This window comes from Rhinoderma darwinii, chromosome 8 (genome assembly GCF_050947455.1).
Source record: "Rhinoderma darwinii isolate aRhiDar2 chromosome 8, aRhiDar2.hap1, whole genome shotgun sequence".
In the NCBI taxonomy this organism is placed as follows: domain Eukaryota; kingdom Metazoa; phylum Chordata; class Amphibia; order Anura; family Rhinodermatidae; genus Rhinoderma; species Rhinoderma darwinii.
The window spans coordinates 40,864,641-40,891,802 of record NC_134694.1 but is presented as its reverse complement, the minus strand read 5'-3'; the positions used below and the strand labels follow the sequence as shown (position 1 = coordinate 40,891,802).

General features: G+C 41.0%; 1 protein-coding gene and 1 long non-coding RNA gene across 3 annotated transcripts in view; one reads left to right on the top strand and one right to left on the bottom strand.

Moving 5' to 3' along the window:
• LOC142658663 (death domain-containing protein CRADD-like) overlaps positions 1-26,938 on the bottom strand; it is a 70,853-nt gene extending 43,915 nt beyond the window's left edge. The window contains exons 1-2 of one of the 2 annotated variants that reach the window (XM_075834258.1): positions 26,835-26,933; positions 25,766-25,913 (exon numbers count right to left, since the gene is read on the bottom strand). The gene's annotated coding sequence lies outside the window, so the exon portion shown is untranslated. Of the gene's footprint in view, positions 1-25,765; positions 25,914-26,834 lie in introns of both variants that reach the window. The other variant, XM_075834259.1, reaches the window with a different exon arrangement.
• Positions 5,156-6,342, top strand: LOC142658932 (uncharacterized). The gene is made up of 2 exons (XR_012850228.1): positions 5,156-5,211; positions 6,204-6,342. It is a non-coding gene; the product is annotated as an uncharacterized LOC142658932 (long non-coding RNA).
• Positions 26,939-27,162: the final 224 nt, after the last annotated feature.

Below are 27,162 nucleotides of genomic sequence, written 5' to 3'. Positions count from 1 at the left end.
TTAATTTCAGATTTTTAAAAAAAATATATATGCTCCTATAGGAAAAAGTTTTATTCTAAATTTAGATTTATCATTAGTAGTATTCCACGCGTGCAAGGTTTGTGCGCACATTAACCCCTTTGGGACTGAGCCATTTTTTGATTTTCGTTTTTCACTCCCCGTATTCCAAGAGCCATAACTTTTTTATTTTAAATAACGCTATATTGTAATAGCTCAGACTTTTATGGACGCAGAGATACCAATTTTGTTTACTTTTTTATTTTTTACATTACTTTAAGGGAAAATGGGAAAAGGGGGGTTTGAACTTTAAATATAAAATAATATTTTTCCACTACTAAAAACTTATTTTCACACACTTTATTAGCCCCACTTGGGACCGCAGCATTTGAGGGGTTAAACAGCCAGGAACAGCGTAATCGTTGCTCCTGGCTGTTAGTCCCGGGTGTCCGCTGTAAAATACAGCCATTACCCGCAGCATATGGAGCGCGCTCCGAGCATCATCCCCCGCACCCGGACATAATATCACATCTAGGTGCGCGAAGGGGTTAACCAACTATGTTTTGATGCCCCAAATTCCTCTTGGAGAGTTATGAAAGACTTCAGATCCCAGTTATCATATCTGAAAGATTCCATGTCTCAACCAAAATTGACTCTCCTCAATCAGCATAAACTCTGACACTGAGCTATTATTCCATAAAGGAGTAGTTTGTAAGAAGCCCGGGACAGGCAGTCTATTCCTAGATTCCCTCCAAATTTTTGAGAGATTTGCAGAGTATTTTCTTTTCCTGAAAGGTCATACCTCCAAAAACTGAATAATACAATTCAAATAATCTTGACCTTCTACTTGTAGAATAATCTTATTAGCTGACTGGCTACTCCAGGACAACAACTGCTGTAACTGTGCTGCCAGAAAGTAAGAATAGAAAATCGGGCAGTGCAAACCCTCCATCTTGGGTCGGGATGCATAATCTTGAATATTTAATTTGGGTTCTTTTGCCCATCCATATAAGATCATTCACCAAGGATTCTAAAATTTTAAAAATATCTTTATGAATCCAGAGTGGGGCATTACCAAAGATACGCATTACCGTAGGTGAAACTACCATTTTACCATTTTAACCAAAGCTATATGTGAAGAGTACTGAGATGGTAATCTATTCCATATTCTGATCTTTTGTCTAAATTTCACAAATAAAGGAATAATATTCAATAAAACGTAGTCTGACAGTGATCTAGAAAGGGTAATCCCCAAATAGTGAAACGAGTCCACTACCTCAATCCCATATTCACAGCCGGTAGTACTACTAGGGTCAAACATCAGCATCTCTGATTTAGACCAATTAATTTTTACTCCAGCAAGCTGACCAAACTGTTCATATGCTCCGATGACATGCTTCACATCACTAGAGAGGAGAGAGGTATCCCACCAGAAGGGCGGGGAGGGGAGGCACGAGGCCGCGAGACAGGAATACAAACAAGGTCCCAGGTAAGGATAACAACCTGGTAGTAAACATCTCCTTCTACTCGCTTAACCCCTTAATGACCAGGCCATTTTGCGCATTAACGACCAAGGATTATTTTTTGTTTTTTCACGGTCCCATTTCAAGAGTTGTAACTTTTTTTTTATTCCGTCGACATAGCCGTATAAGGGCTTGTTTTTTGCGGGACGAGTTGTATTTTGCAATTGTACCATTTTTAGATGCTTATAATATATCGATTAACTTTTACTAACTTTATTTTCGGAGAGAATTGAAAATAAGCAGCTATTCCAGCATTGATTTTCACGTTATAAATTTACGCCGTTTACTATGCAGCGAAACATGTTAACTTTATTCTATGGGTCGGCACAATTACGGGGATATCAAATATGTAAAGGTTTTATATGTTTTCCTACGTATGCACAATAAAAACCCTTTAAGAAAAAAATTACTTGTTTTTGCATCGCCGCATTCCAAGAGCCGTAACTTTTTTATTTTTCCGTCGATGTGGCCGTATGTGGGCTTTGCTTTTTGCGGGCCAAGGTGTAGTTTTCATTAGTACTATTTTGGGGTACATGGGACTTATAGATTAACTTTTATTTCATTTCTTATGGGGGGAATGGGAGAAAAGCTAATTTTGCCATTGTTTTTTTGCGTTTTTTTGGATGCCGTTCATCCGGCGGTTTAATTAATGTGTTCATTTTATTGTTCAAATCGTTATGATCGCGGGGATACCATATATGTGTATGTGTTATTTGTTTTGACACTTTTACTAAATAAAACCACTTTTTGGGCAAAAAAAGTAGTTTTATTTGATTTTGACTGTAAATTATTATTTTTCTTTTTTCACAAACTTTATTTAACTGCTTTGCATTTTTTTTTTTTAGTCCCACCAGGGGACTTCACTATGCGATCTTCTGATCGCATATATAATACTTTGGTATACTTAGTATACCAAAGCATTATTGCCTGTCAGTGTAAAACTGACAGGCAATCTATTAGGCCATGCCTCCGGCATGGCCTAACAGGCATTTGCTGAAGGCAGACCTGGGGGCCTTTGTTAGGCCCCTGGCTGCCATAGAAACCCGACGGCGCCCCGCGATTTCTTTGGCATTATTTGAAGATGAATACGACTATACAAATTTGGATTTTTTTTACAGTAGGCTAGATGTTGGTATCGTTCTATAAACGACATATTCTCTGTCAAACGCATTAAATGTCGCTGTCGCTATTGACAGCGGCATTTAATGGGTTTCACTGCCGGAATCAGAACGCGCTTCGATTCCGGCAGTTGCGGCAGGAGACAGTTGTGTATAACAGCCGTGCTCTTGCCGATGATCGCGTGGGTACACTGGCAGTACCCGCGCGATCACAGGACGGATATATCCGTCCTCCTGCGCTAACTAGCAGCTGCAGAGGACGGATATATTCATCCTTCGGCGTTAACAGGCTAATCACATAGAACTTTTAGTTCTCCAAAAAGGTCTATCCTTCTGCCCTACTACATCATGCAATACTTTCACTTTAGAACAAGAGTTGAACAGATTCTATAGAACTCTTAGTTTAAAAACCCATTTCGGTTTATCCGAAACAATCAAACACCACTACAGAGACTACACCACAAACACCACTTTCCATTTCAGGGTTAGGTTTATGCAATTGTAGCAACGTTTCGCCCCCCAAAATCTATCATGCTACAGAAACAGCAATTTAACTAATCGAAAGAGATAAACAAATCAGGCCTTTATCCACATTTAAACAATTTATCTAAGGATGAATCTAAGGTACAAACATCTTTAAGGTTAAACAAAAACATTATAATTAAATCAGCAGAAAAAGGTAGTTGTTTGGGATAAAATAGACTATACAGCTGAGATAGAGAGACAGTTATCGGATGGTGTAACTTAAAAGAAAATTCACAACGACCCCACCTCAACTATTCGTAAAAAGATCTCGACAATCTTAGAATACTATCATAGTCTGGGTACTATTGATGATAAGACTTTGAAATACCTTCAAAATCCCTATCCTGTCGTCCCGGTCTTTTACATTCTACCAAAGATTCATAAATCTCTACAAAACCCACCCAGGCAGACCCATGGTAGCGTCCACAGACTCCATTCATTCACCTCTCTCCATTTTCTTGGAGAAAAGACTCACTCCTTTAAGTAAAACTACAAAATCCTTTATATTGGACACTGGCCATTTCCTCCAGAAAATTACGACACACTCTATGATAAATCCATCATGCATTCTAGCAACATTTGACGTGAACAGCCTTTATATCTCAATCCAACACGATAAGGGCATACGAGCTACTACACAACTGCTAGCATCCACCAACATGACTAATGAGTCCATAACTTTCTACTTGAAACTACTAGACTTAATACTACATGAAAACCTTTTTATGTTTAGGGACAAATTCTACATGCAAACCTGCCGGCCATGGGATCGAATGTTGCACCACCATATGCCAATGCCTACATGGCATTATTTGAAGATGAATACGTCTATACAAATTTGGATTTATTTTTTTACAGTAGGCTAGATGTTGGTATCGTTCTATAAATGACATATTCTGCATTTGGGAAGGCCCTCAACACTCTCTAGATAACTTTCTAGTTTACTTGAACCAGGTGAGAGAGGAACTTCAATTTACACTTAAGTCTGACACTAATAGCATTTGTTTCTTGGACACTACAATCATGAAGGACAGCGAAGGCCACTTGATTACAGATTTATATTCTAAACCCACTGACAGAAATAGTTTATTACACTACCAAAGTAACCATCCCAGGAACACTAAACACTCGCTTCCTAGATCACAATTCACAAGGATTTTTAGAATTGTGTCCAACGATAACACAAAAACTATTCGACTAGAGCAAATGTCAAACAAATTCCAACAGAGGTGATATCCTGAGACACTTTCACATTATTACCTACGAATATTACCAATATGCCTGTCAAACACTCACAGACGAGATTACCATTCGTACATACATATCACCCAATAACCCCTAAACTACATTGGCCGATTCTACATACTGCCTATCCACAAATAGAGGCTTACACACATCCAGCAATGAGGTGTTTAAAGAGACAAACCAACATCCGCGATCGTCTGATTAAAGCCGACATAGGTAGCCTCACAAAGGTCACAAAACAAACATTCCTACAAATCAAGCGTAAAGGCACATTTCCTTGCCTGCATTTCTCATGTTGTTCCAACATTATAAAAGGTGACACTATCCAGCACCCACAAAGCAACAGAACCTTTCCAATCAAGGGATATTTTACATGTGATTCCAACTTTGTAGTTTACCTTATTAAATGCCCCTATGGTTTAGTATACTTGGGTGAAACAACCCAGCACATTAAAGACCGTTTATCGAGCCATAAATCCACAATTCGGTACAAAAAAAAAAATGGCTGTCTTTACCTGACCATTTTACGAAAATGAATCACCAGCTATCTCAACTGAGATTCCAGGTCATTGAACAGGTACCTAGACCGAGAAGAGGTGGTAATCATATATACCTGTTAAAAATTAGAGAATCATTTTGGATACATACTCTGGGAACACTTGCACCTAATGGTTTAAATAGGGAATATGACTTATTGTGCTAGTCTAATGTTGCTGATTTGTTCATGTACTAATCACTATACGTATCTGTTTCTTTCAGGCACGTGAGAACAATAAACCTTCCTTTTGTGCGACCAGATACAGGTACCATAAAACCGCTTTTTCCTTTCCATCACTCTTTTTGCACTTTTTCCTTTTCCCCTTCTTCCCCTCTTTCTTTTTTCTTCTTTCTTCTTTTTCCTTTTTTCTTGTTAGTTTATTTTTCTTTATTCCTCCTTTTTTTTTCTTCCTTTATCTATGTCTCATCCTCACATATTAGATTTATTATCTTTATATTCCCTATTTGCTCTATTTATTTATTAGATAGATATATATCACGCATCATTCACTCTATATTCACTCCATTGCTCCATTACAGTACTCACCAATAGTCCTTGTAGTATTTCCTGTTGCCCGACTACACACTTAACGTTAACTGGCGTTCCACCGCCTAGTAACACTCAGCATGCGTTCCAGCGATGCCTATGACGCCATGTGCATGCGCACTAGACACTTCCGCAATAACATTGACATCCGTCCTGTATTTAAAACAGGCGCACCGCATCATCTTTCAGAGCCTGCATAGTAAGTCTGGGAGATGCTGAATTGAGCCACACATGACATTTTCCACCAGGTATTGTACTTCTCTTTGAAACAACATATCTTGTCCTTTTCTCTATCTCCGCACTGCATAGCACTACCGGTACCTTATGGTATGGTCCCAATTGGTTCTTTAGCAATACCCCTCCAACATCCTGATTTTTTACTATTTTTCGACTGTTTCTTTGTGGATTGTTCATTATGCTCCATGACCAATTTTATTATGTTTATTCATTTTGGCGTTTGTTCATGCCTGTTCTTGCATAAATTCTACAGATTTACGGTTTTCTCGTAACTTCTGATAAGTAGTTCTCTTTAAACATAATTATATGTATAGATTTTTTCATGTTTTTCAAATGGACGTTTGTTTATTTTTTAAGTACATATTGTCTGTATACTGTACGAAATGTCCATTTATTACTGACTATCGTATGTGTACTTTATTATTTATGTATTGTTTATACTGTATATTTATACTTTATTTTTCTCTTTTGCAGACCAGCTTAGTGATTGTGACAAAGGCCTGGGACAGGCCAAAACGTCAAAAATACATTGCCTGCTATAACTACTACTACTGTACCAAGATAATACATATCTTAAATTTTTTGGGGAAAATAACATAACAAAAAATTACAATCTTTGGAAACTTTGCAATAACGAGATTTTTTTCAAAAATATTGACATATTTGAGTGCTTGGGTTATTTTCTTTCTACATGCTTCACATCACTAACATCTTTCAGAAACAGAAGCATATCATCGGCATATAATGAAATCTTATTGTAATGTCCGTGGCTGCGGGCTGTCAGCTCCAATCCCCTCCTGACAGCCGCAGCCACAAGTCGGCAAGTGCTGGCCCCAGCCTGCTCCTCAGGAGACGTCAGCTCTCACGTCCACTCACCTGAGCCAGATCCCGTAGGGTGTGCGCGCACGCTCGTGCCCGCTCTTAAAGGGACAGCGCGTGCAACGGACCTTTTGCTGTACTTTGACCCGTGAGTACCCTGGGCTATAAGAGGGGTCCAGCACCCTGCTTCTATGCTTGAGCGTTGTTGAGGTTTCCTAGTTTGTCTATGTGATGGCCTCCTAGTGGGTTTCCTGTTCCTGTACCTGTTCCGGTCATTCCATACCATCCTGGTCTAGCACTGTGCTGTGCCAAAGTCGTCTCGTGCTGTATCCATGTCTGACCTGCTTCACCTCTCCTGACGTGCCTCGCTTCCAGAAGTACTGCGGCATGCGGCACTGCTAGAAGAAATCTGAGAGGCCTCCCTAAGACTCTCCTTGGGCAAACACTCAGAAGGGGTGAGAGCTGGGCACAATCCAGCAGCAAAATATTGTGTGTCAAGGACAAGAGAGATGTGCTTGTATTGACAACAATACATGGCCACACCAGTACCCATGTACCTGTTCGAGGTACCAGTACAGAGACCCCCAAACCAGACTGCATCCTGGACTACAATAGGTACGTGGGAAGGGTGGACTTGTCAGATCAAGTCCTGAAGCCCTACAGCTCCATGCGGTGTGGTATAAGAAGCTGGCCGTGCACATCATTATCAAGAACCTAATCTTTAGGGACCAAGAAGGGGGCACCCAGTACTTCTGGAAGCGAGGCCACACGCATCGTACCAGGGCAGCACTTTCCAGAAGAAGTTCCCCAAACTGGCAAGAAAGGAAAAAGTCAAAAGAGGTGCAAAGTCTGCTATAAGAGGGGGATAAGGAAGGATACAATATATCAATGTGACATGTGTCCCGAAAAAACCAGGGCTCTGTTTGAAAGTGTTTTAAAATTTATCATGCATCCCTTAGATTTTCAATCTACCCTGACGCACTCCGCACAGTTTATCCCCCTCATCTTTCCCTTCTCAGCCCTGCTGTGTGTCCAGGCAGCTGATAACAGCCACATGTAGGGTATTGCCGTACCCAGGAGAAACCACATTACAGTTTATGGGGTGTATATCTCCGGTGGGCACAATATATTGGACACTGAAATAGCATAGATATATAGAAAATTGCAAATCTCACACTGCACCAACTGCTGCGCATTACCTTTTACACAATAGCTGTGGGGTCAAAATGCTCACTACACCTCTAGATGAATGTCTTAAAGATGTCGTTTTTAAAATGGGGTCACTTCTCGGGGGTTTCAACTGTACTAGTATCTCAGGGGCTTCTGCATACATGACTTAGCACCAGAAAAGCTCCAGTAGGCTAAATGGTGGTACTTTCCTTCTGAGCCCTCCCATGGGCCCAAACGGCAGTTTATCACCCCAAATGGGGTATTTCCGCACTTAGGACAAATTGGGCAACAAAATGGGGTATTTTGTTCCCTGTGAAAATAAGAAATTTTGATAAAAAATGACATCTTATTGGAAAAAATGAAATTATTTTAATTTCACAGCCCAATTCAAATACGTGCTGTGAAAAAACTGTGCAGTCAAAATGGTAACAACAACCATAAATCAATTCCTTGAGAGGTGTAGTTTCCAAAATCGGGTCACTTCTGGTGGGTTTCCATTGCTTTGATACCTCTGGGGCTCTGAAAATGCGACATGGCACCCGAAAACCAATCCAGCAAAATCTGAACTCCAACAAACACATAGCGCTCCTTTCCTTCTGAGCCCTCCCATGGGCCCAAACGGCAGTTTATCACCGCAAATAGTGTATTGCCGCACTCAGGACAAATTGGGCAACAAAATGGGGTATTTTATTTCCTTTGAAAATGAGAAATTTTATCAAAAATGACATCTTATTGGAAAAAAAATTCATTTTTTACATTTCACAGCCCAATTCAAATACGTGCTGTGAAAAAATTGTGTGGTCAAAATGGTAACAACAACCATACATGAATTCCTTGAGGAGTGTAGATTACAAAATGCTAAAGCAAAAGGAGACCCTGCTAGCCGACGGGCATTATATTAACACAAAATTTTAAACTAATTTGCTGTTAAGCAAAAAAAGGCCCTAATTTACGGCTGGCTGCAATAGTGTGAGCTAAAATATAACTTTAATTAATTATTTGCTGAATAGACAAAACAAAAAAACACACACTTTAAAAGTTAGCCAATGCTCACTGACCGTGAGGAATTTGCATCACACGTTGCTATGAAGCACTCGATCAGTGCAGTACTATGTGTCAATTCTGCGGTATTGCCCAAATTAAACTGGGACCCAGAGCTGGTAATCTTGACAAAAAACTTATCTTTATACAATTAATCACACACATTTCCTATCTACAGCCTTAGTAACATACCCAGGCTTGAAATTTGTTTCCATGTCCATTCTTTCTCTATAACCTTCTTTGTAATTATGTATGATCTCATTCACATATCATTATTATTATTGAGATTCCTTGTTTATTTATTTTTCTGATTATCTCCTTATACTTATATAGCGCGTCTGACTAGCCGTAGCTCTATTGGTCTCTTCTGTCTCTACGCCCACTGTCATGGCATCCCGGGGTTATAAGAAGGGCTTGCTAGTTACACGCCGCTAGTAGCCCCATTTGAACCCCTGAGGACGCTACGTTCGTAGCGAAACATGTCGGGGGGGGGGGGCTTAGTTTCATGTTTCAATTCAATGCTCCATTGGCAGTTAGTTATACTCTCTACCTTAATCATACCAACACAGCGTTCTGCAGACGCTGTTTCTATTTGACACATAGTACTGCACTGATCGAGTGCTTCATAGCAACGTGTCATGCAAATTCCTCACGGTCAGTGAGCATTGGCTAACTTTTAACGCCTTAACCCCTTAAGGACGCAGCCTAGTTTGGGCCTTAAGGCTCAGAGCCCATTTTTCAAATCTGACATATTTCACTTTATGTGGTAATAACGTCGGAATGCTTAAACCTATCCAAGCGATTCTGAGATTGTTTTCTCGTGACACTTTGGGCTTCATGTTCGTGGTAAAATTTGGTCGATATATTCAGTCTTTATTTGTGAAAAATTGCAAAATTTAGAGAAAATTTACAAAAAATAGCATTTTTCAGAATTTAAATGCATCTGCTTGAAAAACAGACGGTTATACCACCCAAAATAGTTACTAGTTCACATTTCCCATATGTCTACTTAAGATTGGCATCGTTTTTTGAACATTATTTTATTTTTCTTGGACGTTGCAAGGCTTAGAACATAAACAGCAATTTCTCATATTCTTAAGAAAATTTCAAAAGCCTTTTTTTGAAGGTACCGGTTCAGTTCTGAAGTGGATTTGAGGGGCCTATGTATTAGAAACCCCCATAAAACACCCCATTTTAAAAACTAGACCCCTCAAATTATTCAAAACAGCATATAGAAAGTTTTTTAACCCTTCAGGCATTTCACAGGAATTAAAGCAAAGTGGAAATGAAATTTGCAAATTTCATTTTTTCTGCTGAATTTCAAATTTATTAATTTTTTTTCTGTAACACAGAAGGTTTTACCAGAGAAATACTACTAAATATGTATTGTCCAAATTCTGCAGTTTTTATAAATGTCCCACATGTGGCCCTACTGCGCTCGTGGACTAAAACACAAGCCCTAGAAGCAAAGAAGCACCTAGTGCATTTTAAGGCCTCTTTTTTATTAGAATATATTTTAGGCAGCATGCCAGGTTTGAAGAGGTGTTGAGGTATCAAAACAATGGAAACCCACCAGAAGTGACCCCATTTTGGAAATTACACCCCTCAAGGAATTCATTTATGGTTTTTGTTATCATTTTGACCGCACAGTTTTTTCACAGCACCTATTTGAATTGGGCTGTGAAATGAAAAAAATGATATTTTTTCCAATAAGATGTAATTTTTGATCAAAATTTCTTATTTTCACAGGGAACAACATACCCCATTTTGTTGCCCAATTTGTCCTTAGTGCGGCAATACCCCATTTGTGGTGATAAACTGCCGTTTGGGCCCATGGGAGGGCTCAGAAGGAAAGGAGCGCTATGTGTTTGTTGGAGTCCAGATTTTGCTGGATTGGTTTTCGGGTGCCATGTCGCATTTGCAGAGCCCCAAAGGTATCAAAGCAATGGAAACCCACCAGAAGTGACCCCATTTTGGAAACTACACCCCTCAAGGAATTCATTTATGGTTTTTGTTATCATTTTGACCGCACAGTTTTTTCACAGCACCTATTTGAATTGGGCTGTGAAATGAAAAAAAAGATATTTTTTCCAATAAGATGTAATTTTTGATCAAAATTTCTTATTTTCACAGGGAACAACATACCCCATTTTGTTGCCCAATTTGTCCTTAGTGCGGCAATACCCCATTTGTGGTGATAAACTGCCGTTTGGGCCCATGGGAGGGCTCAGAAGGAAAGGAGCGCTATGTGTTTGTTGGAGTCCAGATTTTGCTGGATTGGTTTTCGGGTGCCATGTCGCATTTGCAGAGCCCCAGAGGTATCAAAGCAATGGAAACCCACCAGAAGTGACCCCATTTTGGAAACTACACCCCTCAAGGAATTCATTTATGGTTTTTGTTATCATTTTGACCGCACAGTTTTTTCACAGCACCTATTTGAATTGGGCTGTGAAATGAAAAAAAAGATATTTTTTCCAATAAGATGTAATTTTTGATCAAAATTTCTTATTTTCACAGGGAACAACATACCCCATTTTGTTGCCCAATTTGTCCTTAGTGCGGCAATACCCCATTTGTGGTGATAAACTGCCGTTTGGGCCCATGGGAGGGCTCAGAAGGAAAGGACCACCATTTGGCCTACTGGAGCTTTTCTGGTGCTAAGTCATGTATGCAGAAGCCCCTGAGGTACCAGTAGAGTTGAAACCCCCGAGAAGTGACCCCATTTTAAAAACTACACCTCTTAAGACATTCATCTAGAGGTGTAGTCAGCATTTTGACCCCACAGGTACTGTGTAAAAGATAATGCGCAGCAGATGGTGCAGAGTGAGATTTGCAATTTTATATATATATATATGGCATGTCAGTGTCCGATATAGTGTGCCCAGCATGCGCCACCGGAGATATACACCCCTTAAATTGTAATGTGGGTTCTCCTGGGTACGGCAATACCCTACATGTGGCTGTTATCAGCTGCCTGGGCACACAGCAGGGCTCAGAAGGGAAAGATGAGGGGGGTAAGCTGTGCGGAGTGCATCAGGGTAAATTAAAAATCAAGGGATGTATGATACATTTTAAAACAATCTTTTATACAGAGCCCTGGTTTTTCGGGACACGTGTCACATTGGTATATTGTGTTCTTCCTTATCCCCCTCTTATAGCAGACTCTGCACCTCTTTTGACTCTTTCCCTTTCCACCGGTTTGGGGAACTTCTCCTGGAAAGTGTTGCCCTGGTACGATGCGTGTGGCCCCGCTTCCAGAAGTACTGGGTGCCCCCCCTTCCTGGTCCCTAAAGATTAGATCTTGAAATTCCAGGAAAGTTCCCCTCTGGCCTGCACATCGACGTAGCACGTACGCATTGTACAAAGCCATCTGTATGATGTGCCCGGCCAGCTTCTTATACCACAACGCATGGCGCTGTAGGGCTTCAGGACTTGATTTGACAAGTCCTTCCCTCCCATGTACCTATTGTAGTCCAGGATGCAGTCTGGTTTGGGGGTGGCCTTTCCTTCATATATCCTAAACCTGTAGGTATACCCGGATGCACTCTCGCAGCTTATACATCTTCACGCCATACCTTGCCCTCTTACCCGGCAGGTACTGGCGGAATTGAACCCTCGCTTTAAAATGTACCAGGGACTCATCAATAGAAATACACTTCTCGGGGGTGTATGCTTGGGAAAACCGGGCACTGAAACGGTCTAATAGGGGTCTCCGTTTATACAAACGGTCAAAATGGGGTCATCTCGGGGTGGGCACGACTCATTATCAGTATAATGTGAGAAGCTTAGTATTGCCTCATTTATTTATTTTTTTAGGTTCCAGTTCAGTTCTGAAGTTGCTTTGAGGGGCCCATATATTAGAAACCCCTATCAAACACCCCATTTTAGAAACTAGACCCCTCAAAGTATTCACAACAGCATGTAGAAAGTTTATGAACCCTTTAGGTGTTTCACAGAAATTTAGAGCAAAGTAGAGGTGACATTTACTTTTTTTTTTTTGTCAGAAAATCCTCTTTATACCATTTTTTTTATAACACAAAAGGATTTATCAGAGAAACGCAACTTAATACGTATTGCCCAGATTCTGCAGTTTAGAGAAATATCCCACACGTGGCCCTCGGGCCGGTAATGGACTGAAGCACCGGCCTCCGAAGCAAAAGAACACCTAGTGGATTTTGAGCCCTCTTTTTTATTAGGCACCATGTCCGGTTTGAAGAGGTCTTGTGGTGCCAAAACAGTGGAAAACCCCCAAAAGTGACCCCAATTTGGAAACTAGAGACCTTGAGGAATCCATTGCAGTTTTCATGTCATGCATGCGACTTTTTGATCAGTCTTTATTCTATTTTTATGTGGCGCGGTGACTAAAAAACCGCAATTCTACTATTGTTTTTTTGTTCTATTTTTTTCACAGCGTTCACCGTGCGCTATAAATAACACATTCACTTCATTCTGCGGGGCGATACGATTACGGCGATACCAGATGTTTATAGTTTTTTTATGTCTTATGGCGTTTGCACAATAAAATACGTTTTGTAAACAATCATTCACTTTTTGTGTTCCCTTATTCTAAGAGCCAGAACGTTTTTATTTTTCCTTCAAAAAAGCCGTGCGAGGACTTATTTTTTGCGTAACGAACTGTAGTTTCGATTAGTACCATTTTTAGGTACATGCGACTTTTTCGTTTCAATAGTTTTTTATTGTTTTCAAGTATAGAACAAGACAGTATATTCACATTACCTTGTGGAAAACAGTATCCACACATATTCATACAACAGTATTCATACAGTAAAATTTACAATAGGTAATACATAATTGGATGAGAGTTCGTTCTGGGATATGAAAAGGACAAAATAAACAGTCGTTGTGTTTATCGCGATGTCCCGAACTCAATCAAGGTATACATATCCGTGTAACATGAATATCAGAAAGTATAAAAGAAAAAGAAACAGAACATCGTGCAAAGATTTCCTTCCCCTACATAACCAAATTTTTTTCTTCTTTGGGGATAAGGGAGCAGATTCTTTTACCAGCTTTCACGTGTCTATAAATAACAAGTTATGGAGTAAAAGAAGTGTTCTGGGTCCACGGATTCCATATGGAATAAAATTTTTGGTGGTTCCCATTACCTAGTGCAATAGTTTTCTCATACGTGTATGTAGTGTTTATCAGGCCTTTTAGTTCCCCTATGAGGGGAGGAGAGGTCTCCTTCCAGTGACGGGTTATAACTAGTTTCGCCATTGCCAGTATTTTGCAAACCAAGCATCTAATCTTCACCGGGTACTTATCTAGATCAAGAAAGAGTAGTGCTATTTGAGGGACTTGAGGAATTCGACATTGAGTAACAGTATGTATGAGACGAAACGTTTGACTCCAGTATGTGGTCAGTTGGGGGCATTCCCAGAGTACGTGAAATAGTGTTCCTATGTGACCACAACCTCTCCAGCAAACAGGAGAAGCGCCGGGAAACATTTTGTGGAGCTTATCTGGTGTGATGTACCATCTCAGAGATGTCTTAACCGCAGTTTCCAGGTGCTGAACACAAGGAAGCGCTATATGTATGAGTTTAAAGGCGGCCATCCACATGGGTTCAGAAAAAGTAAGGCCTATCTCCTTTTCCCAGACTTTCAAAGGACGAGATTTGGAAAAGCTACAGTTGAAGTTCAATGTGTTATATATACCTTTGAGCCCTTTTTGGTGGTTCGAAAAGATCCCAAATAAAGTAAAGTTGCATGAGGCCGTGAAATTGTTATTTTTTGAAGCGCAATGTCTGATTTGTAGATACTTATAGAAATCAGAGTTAGGGAGATCGTATCTGGAGACTAGATGTTCGAAAGTAACAAACTGCCCCTCCTCAAACATTTGAGAGATGTTAAGTATACCTTTGTCTATCCAATGAGAAATGTCTAGATCAGGGATTAAAAGCATAAGGAGATCCAAGGGAATATATTTTTTAGGCAGTGTGACCCGGGTGTGTGTATTGCTCTGACTGAACGACCAGCACTCCAAGGAGGTTTTTGTCATTGGTGAAATGTTGCAAGGGGGGGAAGCACCCCAAAACCCCAAAAACAGAGCCGTTTTTAGATTTATTGGAGCTAAATATGATGTCTCTATTTGTAGCCACTGTTTCCCTCTATCATTATTCCACCAGCTAGAGATCTGGGCCACTTGAGTGGCTATGTAATAATTGTAAATATCCGGGACCCCCAGTCCCCCCACTTTTCTATCTTGCGCTAGGATCTTGAACGCTATTCTCGGTTTATGCCCTTGCCAGATAAATTTAGAAAGGATGGATTGGGCCGCAGAGAAGAATTTCTTAGGTACTCTAATGGGAAGGGCTCTAAATAAGTATAATAATTTAGGAAGAAGCATCATTTTAAAAGCCGCTATCCTTCCCAGCCACGATACTTCAAATTTAAGGAGATTGTTTGTATCAGTTTGTATGATTTGTAGTAGAGGAGCATAATTGGCCTTATATAAGTCTTTGAAAAAGGGGGTTAACGTAATTCCAAGGTATTGAATTCCCTTCAATTTCCAGTCGAACGGGTATTTTGTTTTAAGAAAATGTAATGTAGACTGGTCTATGTAGAATGGTAACACCTGAGTCTTCTGGGTGTTTAATTTATAGTACGATAGCTTCCCGAAGGCGTTGATTGTATCCATGACTGAGGCAATGGAGGTCTCAGGCTGTGATAGGGATAGGATAATGTCGTCAGCATATAGGGATATGATATGTTTTTTGTCTGCGAGAGGGATGCCTAGAATTCCAGCGTGGTGTCTGAGATGCTGAGCCAGCGGTTCCATCGAGAGGATGAAAAATATGGGAGATAATGGGCAACCCTGACGAGTCCCATTAGATATCCGAAAATCATCGGAAAGAACACCATTATTATATACTCTTGCCGAGGGTTCAGAATATAACGCCATCACTGCATTTAATATTTCTCCGTCAAACCCCATTTCCCTTAAGGTTGCGAAGACATACGACCATTTAACCCGGTCGAAGGCTTTCTCCGCATCCAGAGCCATCAACACTGCAGGAATCTGACGAGATTCAATAATATGTAGCAAATTCAGGACTTTTCTGGTATTATCTGGGACTTGACGCCCTTTAATAAAACCAACTTGATCCAGACCTACTAACGAGGGCAATAGAGGTGTGAGTCTCTGGACAAGTATTTTGGCGTATAATTTTAAATCTGTATTGAGGAGTGAAATGGGTCGGAAATTCTGAGGGCTGTCCATAGCTTTCCCTGGTTTGGGAAGCGTGACAATAAGGGCTGCTTGGTTCTCTTTTGGAAAGGAGCCCGCCTCCACAGCAGTTTGAAAGAAATCTCTGAGAAAAGGGGTCAAAATAGTGGAATATGTTTTGTAATATAAATTAGTCAGACCATCTGGTCCTGGAGATTTACCTTGTGGCAGGGAGTGAACAGCCCTCAAAACCTCCGAAACTGTGATCGGCGAGTTCAAGGAAAGGAGTTGGTCTGCCGATATGCTGGGAAGGGAGGCTCGTTTAAGGAAGTCCTCTATGTTTGGAGGAGTGGGAGGTTCAACAAAGGGGTCATCTTTTAAGTTATACAAAGAAGAATAATATTTTCGGAACTGATCCGCTATATCTCTGGGGTCTAAAATTTTGTTTTGAGTCAAGGGATCCCGCAAATATGGGATTCTAGTTTTTTGATGGTGGGCTTTGAGGCGTGACGCCAACAATTTCCCTGATTTGTTGTTTTGGGAATAGTATCTGGCATTCGTTTTCCTAAGATTCTTTTCATATGATGACAACAAACAAAGTCGGAGACGCTGTCTTAGGCCCAAGAGTTGCTGTGCTAAGCCTGCTGAAGGGGAAGCTTTGTTTTTTTCATCTAACGAATGAATCTCGTCCATTAAGGAGGAAAGCTCTGCCTTGTGTTGTTTTTTTACTATGTGTCCAATGCGAATAAAAGTGCCCCTAATGTACGCTTTGTGCGCATTCCAGAGTGTGTTTGTTTTGATATCAGGCGTATTGTTTGTCTCAAAATATTCGGTGAGATCTCTCTCTATTTGTTGTTTATATGTGGGATGGGACAGTAAGAAGGAGTTACATCTCCATAAATATGTTTGAGGAGAGTCATACTTCTCGGCAACACTCAGCGTGATCGGAGCGTGGTCGGACCATGTTATATCCCCAATGGATGCGGACTTGGACCCAAACAGAACATCCCTATCCACCAGAAACATATCGAGTCTGGAATAACTATTATGTGTTTGGGAGTGGTAAGAGAAGTCTCTCTCAGAGGAGTGTTGGATGCGCCACACATCATGCAATTCCGCTTTCCAAAATACATCTGCAATTGTGACATGGGAGTGTCGGGAATTAGAGGTTGAGTCCAACTCCGCATCCATTACCGCATTAAAGTCCCCGCAAATGATCAGTTTACCTTGTTTATGTTTATCAATCAAGCGTAGGATTTTGTGTAGAAAGTGAACCTGGCGTTTGTTAGGAGCATACAATGAGAGAATGGTATATACAACATTATTCACAGAGCACACAAGCAAGATGTATCTACCATTAGGGTCCGTAAGTACTGAAAGCATTTGGAAGGCAACTGTGTTCTTGATTGCCAGCAGCACCCCTCTCGCTTTAGAGGAATGATGAGATTGAAATATATGAGGGAAGAGTGGGTGTTTGATACGGGCTCCATCTTTGTGTAGCAAGTGAGTTTCCTGCACACATAGGACATCGCAAGCCAACTGTTGGGCTTCTTTCCACATGAATGTACGTTTATGAGGACTATTCAGACCGTTAACATTTATGGATGCAAATTTAAGAGCCATAGTGGGGGTAGGAGTGCTGCGGGCCTTCAGGCACATTTGATGAATATGTCAATAGTATAAGCAATACATATTCCCTCATACCTTGAAACATTAGAAGTAATGACACTTTATAGGTATTAAAATAGGTTGTGACTATGTCAGGAGAAACAAAATCCGCACGAAACACAGTAACATAAAAAAAAGAACGGAATGTCCGTAAGAACCAAAAAAAAGAACATCTGAACAAGACCATTGTTCAGTAAAACCAGAGGGTAAAAAGTCAGCTTGTAGACTGGATAGCACAAAAGAACTGCAAAAGAAGGCACTATTGCAGATGGAGATATACAGTACCTCACTGCTTTGCTCGGATGCGAGATTTGGCCCCTCTCCACTCGTTCTCAGCGTGTCGAATAGGTGAGCCAGAAGTTGGTAACGAAGTCGAGGAAGATTTGACGGGAATATTCCATGATAGCAGCAAGGAAGTCCCTTCGTCTACAGATCTGATCACATGTAGCGTGTTATTCCTGTGTACCAGCAGACGAACCGGGAAACCCCATTTGTAAAGAATTCCCTTGTCCCGAAGAGCTGAGGTAACTGGAGAAAGCTGTCTCCGGAGTTGGAGGGTAGCTGCTGATAAATCCGCATAGATGGAGACCGTCTTGTACTGGGCAGGGAACGCATCTTTTTGTCTGGACGCCAGCATGAATCGGTCCTTGATGTGGTAGAAATGCAGTCGAGCAAGAACATCTCTTGGTATTTCTTCCGCCAGATGCTTCGGTTTCGGAACTCTATGAGCTCTGTCGATTATTAAATCTCTAGGGGTACAGTTGGGGAGCAATGCTGTCATCAGCCCTTGAATGTACTGGGCTAGGTCTTTTGCGGCTACTGTTTCTGGAACTCCCCGAAATTTAACGTTGTTACGTCGTGAGCGGTCTTCTAAATCAGCGATCTTCGCTCTCATTTGTGACAATTCTGCCTCTAAATCGTAATGTGCATCAATCAGAGCATTGTGCGAGGTTGCATAATCGCTCATTTTTGATTCCGTGTGTTGTACTCTGTCCTCAATCTCATGAATGGCCTCGGACATAGGTTTGAGCAGTTGGGCAAAGCCCACCTGTATGGAGCGCTGTAAATCTTGCAACATCATTTTAAGGGAGATTTCGGTAATGAAATTAGAGGAAGGAGGCGCAGATTCAGGCCAATCAGATTGTGGAGCTATGGGAAGCACAGGGTTCTCAGCAGGGTTTTCTCCTACCTCTAGATGTTCTTGTCTTCCAGGGCCGCGTGTGACAGGGGAGGAAGGAGAGTGAAGCTGTAAGCCACGTGTTGTGGTCTCAAGATGGCGGCCGCTGTGATCCAGAGAAGGCGGACCCGTAGCCTTGGGTGAGTTACAGACCTGTGTCTCTCTTGGTGGTGGAGTCGGCGGAGCTGAGCTGCTTCGCCTCGGCATGTCAGCGGGAGGCACGGAGGGGGAACCCGGATCAGATGCCAGGGAACCAGCCTGAGAGCAGTCGTCGGCGCCATCTTGTCCCGACATGCGGCGGCGCGGGAGGTAGAAGTCCGTTAGTTTCGCTGGTTTAGCGACGGTTCTCTTTCTCCTGGGCATCCCAGGAGATAATCGTTATCCGTTGTAGATAGTTTTTAGAAGTGTACCGAGGTACAATGCGGTGTAAGTCGTTTGTGCAGTGCGGAGCTAGTCCTTCACGCAGCCATCCAGTCCGGTAGCCAAGCCACGCCCCTTACATGCGACTTTTTGATCTCTTTTTATTCCATTTTTTGGGAGGTGAAGTGACCAAACAATTGTGATTGTGGTGCGGTTTATTATTTATTTTTTTTACGGCGTTCACCGCGCGGGATAAATAACGAAATAATTTTGTAGTTCAGGCCGTTACGGACGCGGCGATACCAATTATGTATAGTTTATTTGTTTATTTATTTATTTATTTTAATAATAAAGACTGACAAGGGAAAAAGGGGGATTTTTACTTTTATTACTTTTAAAACTTTTATTTTCTTATTTTTACACAACTTTTTTTAACTTTTTTTTTACTTTGTCCCATTAGGGGACTTGAGGGCAGGAGGTCCTGATCGCTATTCTAATACACTGCACTACATGCGTAGTGCAGTGTATTAGAACTGTCAGCTACTCACTGACAGCAAGCATAGTGGGTCCTGACTCTGTCAGGACCCACTAGGCTTCCGTCTATGACATAGCCGGACGCCATTTTTTGGTGTCCGGTTGCCATAGTCACCATCGCCGGCCGCTATCGTGTAGCAGGCCGGCGATGGCGGATTAACCCCTAAGAAGCCGCGATCGCTATTGAACGCGGCTTCTGAGGGGTTAAATCTGCGGGGACCACCGCGATCGGTCCCGGCACATTGAGCAGTGATAGTCTGCTGTCGGAAACAGCAGCTATCACAGCTCATGCACGCGCCCCGCGCGAACGGCGCCGTGTTTACTCCATGACATACTATTATGTCATGGAGCGCGAACGATGCACTTACCATGACATAATAGTATGTCCTGGAGCGTTAAGGGGTTAACGCTCAGTGACGTACTATTCCGTCATGGAAACCACCCTGTTTGCGCTCCATGATGGAATAGTATGTCATGGGAGTAACGGCCATTTCGGCCGTCCTCCCGACATATACGGGAGCTGTGACAGCTGCTGTCTCGTACAGCAGCTGTCACAGCTCCTACAGCGGGGACCGATCGCTGTGTCCCCGCTGAATAACCCCTGAAAAGACGTGTTCAATAGCGATCATGGCTTTTTAGGGGTTAAGCTGCCATCGCCGGCCTGCTACACGATAGCGGCCGGTGATGGCGACTATGGCAACCGGACACCAAACAATGGCGTCCGGCTATGCCATCGACGGAAGCCTAGTGGGTCCTGACGAAGTCAGGACCCACTATGCTTGCTGTCAGTGAGTAGCTGACAGCTCTAATACACTGCACTACGCATGTAGTGCAGTGCATTAGATTAGTGATCAGGGCCTCCTGCCCTCAAGTCCCCTAGTGGGACAAAGTAAAAAAGTTAAAAAAAGTTAAAGAAAGATGTGTAAAAATAAGAAAATAAAAGATTTAAAAGTAATAAAAGTAAAAATCCCCTCTTTTCCCTTATCAGTCCTTTATTATTAATAAAAATATATAAACAAACAAATAAACTATACATAATTGGTATCGCCGCGTCCGTAACGGCCTGAACTACAAAATTATTTCGTTATTTATCCCGCGCGGTGAACGCCGTAAAAGAAAATAATAATAATAAACCGTACCAGAATCACAATTGTTTGGTCACTTCACCTTGCAAAAAATGGAATAAAAAGAGATCAAAAAGTCGCATTTGTACCTAAAATGGTATTGATGGAAACTACAGTTCGTTACGCAAAAAATAAGTCCTCGCACGGCTTTACTGATGGAAAAATAAAAAAGTTCTGGCACTTAGAATAAGGTAACACAAAAAGTAAATAATTTTTTACAAAACTTATTTTATTGTGCAAATGCCATAAGACATAAAAAAAAACTATAAACATCTGGTATCGCTGTAATCGTATCGCCCCGCAGAATAAAGTGAATGTCATTTATAGCGCACGGTGAACGCTGTAAAAAAAATAGAAATAAAAACAATAGTAGAATTGCTGTTTTTTAGTCACCGCGCCACTTAAAAATTGAATAAAAACTGATCAAAAAGTCGCATGCACCCTAAGAAAACTACAATGAATTCCTCAAGGGGTCTAGTTTCCAAAATGCTGTCACTTTTGGGGGGTTTCCACTGTTTTGGCACCACAAGACCTCTTCAAACCGGACATGGTGCCTAATAAAAAGGAGGGCTCAAAATCCACTAGGTGCACCTTTGCTTCGGAGGCCGGTGCTTCAGTCAATTACCGCACTAGGGCCACATGTGGGATATTTCTCAAAACTGCAGAATCTGGGCAATAAATATGTAGTTTCCAAAATGGGGTCACTTCTGGTGGGTTTCCATTGCTTTGATACCTCTGGGGCTCTGAAAATGCGACATGGCACCCGAAAACCAATCCAGCAAAATCTGGACTCCAACAAACACATAGCGTTCCTTTCCTTCTGAGCCCTCCCATGGGCCCAAACGGCAGTTTATCACCACAAATGGGGTATTGCCGCACTCAGGACAAATTGGGCAACAAAATGGGGTATTTTGTTCCCTGTGAAAATTGGAAATTTTGATCATCAATTACATCTTATTGGAAAAAAATGTAATTTTTTTAATTTCACAGCCCAATTAAAACAGGTGCTGTGAAAAAACTGTGTGGTCAAAATGATAACAACCATAAATGAATTCCTTGAGGGGTGTAGTTTCCAAAATGGGATCACTATTGGGGGATTCCTACTGTTTTGGCACCTCAACACCTCTTCAAACCTGGCATGCTGCCTAAAATATATTCTAATAAATAAAAGAGGCCTCAAAATGCACTAGGTGCTTCTTTGCTTCTGGGGCTTTTGTTTTAGTCCACGAGCGCACTAGAGCCACATGTGGGACATTTCTAAAAACTGCAGAATCTGGACAATACATATTTAGTAGTGTTTCTCTGGTAAAACCTTCCGTGTTACACAAAAAAAATTGAATAAAATTGAAATTCAGCAAGAAAAATGAAATTTGCAAATTTCACATCCACTTTGCTTTAATTCCTGTGAAATGCCTGAAGGGTTAAAAAAAACTTTCTAAATGCTGTTTTGAATACTTTGAGGGGTCTAGTTTTTAAAATGGGGTGTTTTATCGGGGTTTCTAATACATAGGCCCCTCAAAGCCACTTCAGCTCTGAACAGGTACCTTAAAAAAGAAGGCTTTTGAAATTTTCTTAAAAAAAAGAGAAATTGCTGTTTATGTTCTAAGTCTTGTAACGTCCAAGAAAAATAATATAATGTTCAAAAAACGATGCCAATCTAAAGTAGACATATGGGAAATGTGAACTAGTAACTATTTTGGGTGGTATAACCGTCTGTTTTACAAGCAAATGCATTTAAATTCTGAAAAATGCTATTTTTTTATACATTTTCCCTAAATTTTGCAATTTTTCACCAATAAACACTGAATATATCGTCCAAATTTTACCACTAACATAAAGCCCAATGTGTCTTGAGAAAACAGTCTCAGTATCGCTTGGATAGGTTTAAGCATTCCGACGTTATTACCACATAAAGTGAAATATGTCAGATTTAAAAAATGGGCTCTGAGCCTTAAGGCCAAAACAAGGCTGCGTCCTTAAGGGGTTAAAGTGTGTGTTACATAATTATGATGCTAGGAGCCCGGCTCCCTGCACTGTGTTCGGTCCGGTACTTGCGGCCGAAATACATCCGTCAATTACGGACGTAATGACCTCGTGTGAACCCTTAGAGTAGCAAGAGTATTGTCATATACCTAGGTGTCTTATACTCCAGATATCTAACCATGTGAGAATGAGGAATTTTTAGTGTCCCAATAGTAATTCTATGAAATCTATCCATTTTCTCATCAGGTACCAAGTTAAAATCTCCTATAATAAGCAGAGCACAATCTCTTTCATAATTCAGGAAGGATAGAATAAATTCAACGATTTTAACCCCTTCCCGCCGCATCCATTTTTCAGATTTTCATTTTGTTTTTTTCCTCCCTACCTTCCAAAAGCCATAACTTTTTTCTTTTTCCGTCGATATAGTTCTATTAGGCTTGATTTTTGCGGGACGAGTTGTAGTTTTTCGTAGCACCGTTTATTGTGCCATATAATGTACTAGGAAACGGGAAATAAATTATTTGGGGGGTAAGAAATGAAAAAAAAACAGCGATTCCTCCATTGTTTTTTGCGCTTTCTTTTTTACGGAATTCACTGTGCAATTAAAACAACAAGTTAACTTTATTCTGTGGGTCAATACAATTACGGCGATACCAAATAAATAGTTTTTTCTATATTTTACTACTTTTACAAGTAAAAACGTGTAAAAAATAAAATGTATTTTGTGTCGCCAAATTCTGAGAGCCATAACTTTTTTATTTTTCCGTCGATTAAGTGGTAGGGGGCTTATTTTTTGCGGGATAAGCTGTAGTTTTTAATAATACCATTTTGGTGTACATGCAACGTTTTGTTCACTTTTTATTTAATTTTTTGTGGGAGATGAGGTGACCAAAAAAGAGATTCTGGCATTAACAATTGTAGTTTTTTACAGCGTACACCGTGCAGGTTAAATAATGATATATTGTAATAGTTCAGACTTTTACGGATGCAGCAATACAAATTATGTTTATTTATTTATTTATTTTCTATGCTCTAGGGGGAAAATGGAAAAAGGTTTTTTTTTTTTAACTTTTTCAAATTTTTACTTTTTTTATTAGTTCCCCTAGGGGACTTCAACCAGTGTTCGTTTGATCGGTTGCACTATATACTGCAATACTAATGTATTGCAGTTTGTCGTGATTCTGACAGGCTTCTATTAAGTCCTGCCAGAGGCAGGACTTAATAGGAGCACACAGATGGCAGACCTGGGGGCCACCATTAGGCCCCCAGGCAGCCATAGTAACCATCCCCACCCCGCGATTGCATTGCGGGGGACGCAATGAGCTGTTAGACGGGGTCGCCAACCTCTTGTAACGATTTAAATGCTGGGGACGCTATTGGCCGCGGCATTTAACGAGTTAAACGAGCGGGATCGCGCTTGTTACTCTGAAGTGTCGGCTGTAACATACAGCCGACACCGGCATCATATGGAGCGGGTTCACTCCGTGAGCCCGTTCCATACTTCCCCTACCCGACTTTGGCGTATGGATACGTCAAATGTCGGGAAGGGGTTAAACTAAGAGGGGGAGGATTATATATTTCCACCAAGACAGAAGTGGTACCTTCAAAACTGCCATATAGCTACCCTCCTTATCAATCAGGACCTCCATTATCTGGTCGTTAATCCTCTTGTGTATAAAAATGTAAACACCCCTAGAGTATAATGAAAATATTGAATGATAATTTTTGCTCATCCACGATCTTAGGCCTCATGCACACGACCGTAAAAAACCTCCGTTTTTGTGGACCGCAATTGCGGTCCGCAAAAACGGACCCATTCACTTTCATTGATCGCGGACACCTTTCCGTAGCACTACGGAAGGGTGTCCGTGCTGTGGAAATGTTCTGGGAATTATGGAACATGTCCGTTCTTTTGCATTTTGCGGGCCGTGCTCCCATACTTTGTATGGGAGCACGGCCCGAAAATGCGGCTGTCAGTCAGCGGCCGGCCGTGGCCGCAATCGCGGGCCATGATTGCGGGCACGGTCATGTGCATGGGGCCTTACCATTTTACTGAGTGATTCTTTAGTAAGATGAGTCTCCTGGAGACATATCACCACAGGTAGATCATTTCTAATTAAAAACCGCAATTTATTTTTTTTACCTCTGTCCCAAACCCCTAACGTTCCACAAAAAAACTTAATTTAAAAAAGATAGGAAAAAATATATATATATACATCCCTCTCCTCCCCCAATCCAACCCTCCACCACCAGCAAGACACAGAACAGATGTTCATACACCTGAGAGGGCACTTAACCTCTGAGCCCTATAGTAGCTGCTATGGCTGCTACAGATGTACTGTAGTTACGACAATGGTATGAAATGTAGAAGTGAATCCAGCACTGGGGTGAGATAGAACACCTACTAGAAGCAGCAACAACGCCTCTGTGTATCACTCTGCCTCTGTCTAGCTTCAGCAGCCCCCTTACATCTCCATAGACTTCTATGGCAAGCATGTAACCTGATCACTCAGTGAGCTGATAATCCGTCTCGTCTCTCAAAACAGATATTAGCAATCAATAGAGAGTGAATGATCAGTGCAGGAGTCGGGTGAGGGGTAGAAGAGCCTAATAAGTGGAGAATAATGTATTTTTCTCTAATAAGATATATTACAAAGTTTCTTATACTCACTTGTATTATTGATTTAGGCAAAGTTTGTTGAAAGGTGTGTGACCATTTAATTCAGACACCAGACCAAATCTCTAATATGAATCAGACTCCAGGCCAGATCGCAAAATGAATCAGACTACAGACTGCTAAAAGAAATTCAGACCCTTACAATTAATTTAGACGCCAGATTCCTAAAATTATTCAAACCCTAGACAAGCCTTCAAAATTAATTCAGACCCCAGACCAGACCCCTAAAATTAATTCAGACTCCTAAAATTAATTCATCACAGGATGCAGACTAAAAGGAAAAGTATATACTTACCGCTCAAAGGAACTCTTCACTTCCAGGTGCCGCTGCACACATCCTGAACCTACCGTTCTCCAATGTATCTATGAAGAAAGGGCTGCGGGGTTCGGACTGCTGGCGTCTCCAATCTGGATTCGTACTATTGTCCACCAGTTGAGGACCGCTGATATAGACAAATGCATCTAATTCCTCATTACACATGCAGCATACATATAGGAAATCGGATGTATTTATCAATTTATTTTCATGGATTTACATAAAAATTGCATAAATAAGAACTACTTTGAACAGGTTTTCCAGACCCTTAGAGGGAGCCTCTCTAGTTTTATAGTGTCTGGGAAGAGAAAAACATACACAGCGCCACATGGTGCAAGATAAACCTGATAGGTAGGTAGATTAAATGATAGTAAGTAAAAACACTCACCTAACAAAGTATGTACTGGCAAGTACACCTTGGTGGTAAAGGTAGTGATAAAATAAGGTTGCAGCTTTCAATATCCAGATACCGACATCAATTATGTTGTGTCGCAAGAAGTAACCATTTAAAATAGATATATATTTTTGGTAAAAATATTAAAAAAATGTATATGGGAAAGCGCTACACAAAGGAAGAATCAGCAGAGTACTAATAATAACAGGTGGATTTATTTAGCAAAAGAAGGGGCAACGCGTTTCAACGCAGAACCTGCATCTTCATCAGGCCTAAAATATGTAAAAATAGGGTAGGACAAACAACTTAAATACACATGTGGGTGAGGGGGAGGAGATCAAAGACAAAAACCGCCAAAGACCAGTAATCAATTGCACTGACCACAGCTGGTGTTAATGACGTCATCGGGAATACAATGCAATTTAAAACAAAAGGGAAACATAGCAGCAGTAATAAAAAACATGTAGATAATGATGATGATGGATCAACATCAAAGACATAGATACAGGCATGCAATGTAACAAGTTTGATACGGTCTACTTCAAACACATATTTTCAAAGCGTAAGACAAATCACAGCTAGCCAAATAAAAAAAGGAATGAGAAACAAAAGGAGAGAAAACCTTACAGATGAAGCAAGGACAGAGGCACTCACCAGAATTCAGAAGAATCGGGCAAGTTGAGAACGTGGAATAGCCAGATGCAGCAGTACAGGGGAAACATGTGAACGACACGAGCAGACAGCCGGCGTCAGAGTAGTCAGGGAAACCAGAGGGACTACGGTGGCCGTAGAGGCAAAAAAAGAAGAAAAAGCAAAACAATGTAAAGGAAAGAGATACGCACGAAGGAAACATACAAAATGTGAGTAGAACCACATGAAAAAGGATTATTATTAATAAAGCTCGGGAATATTGTTTATCTGTAGCCAAGTCAGAAATGATAAGGGGAAGAGAACAAATTTAAGTAAGAGAGTATATGTAAGA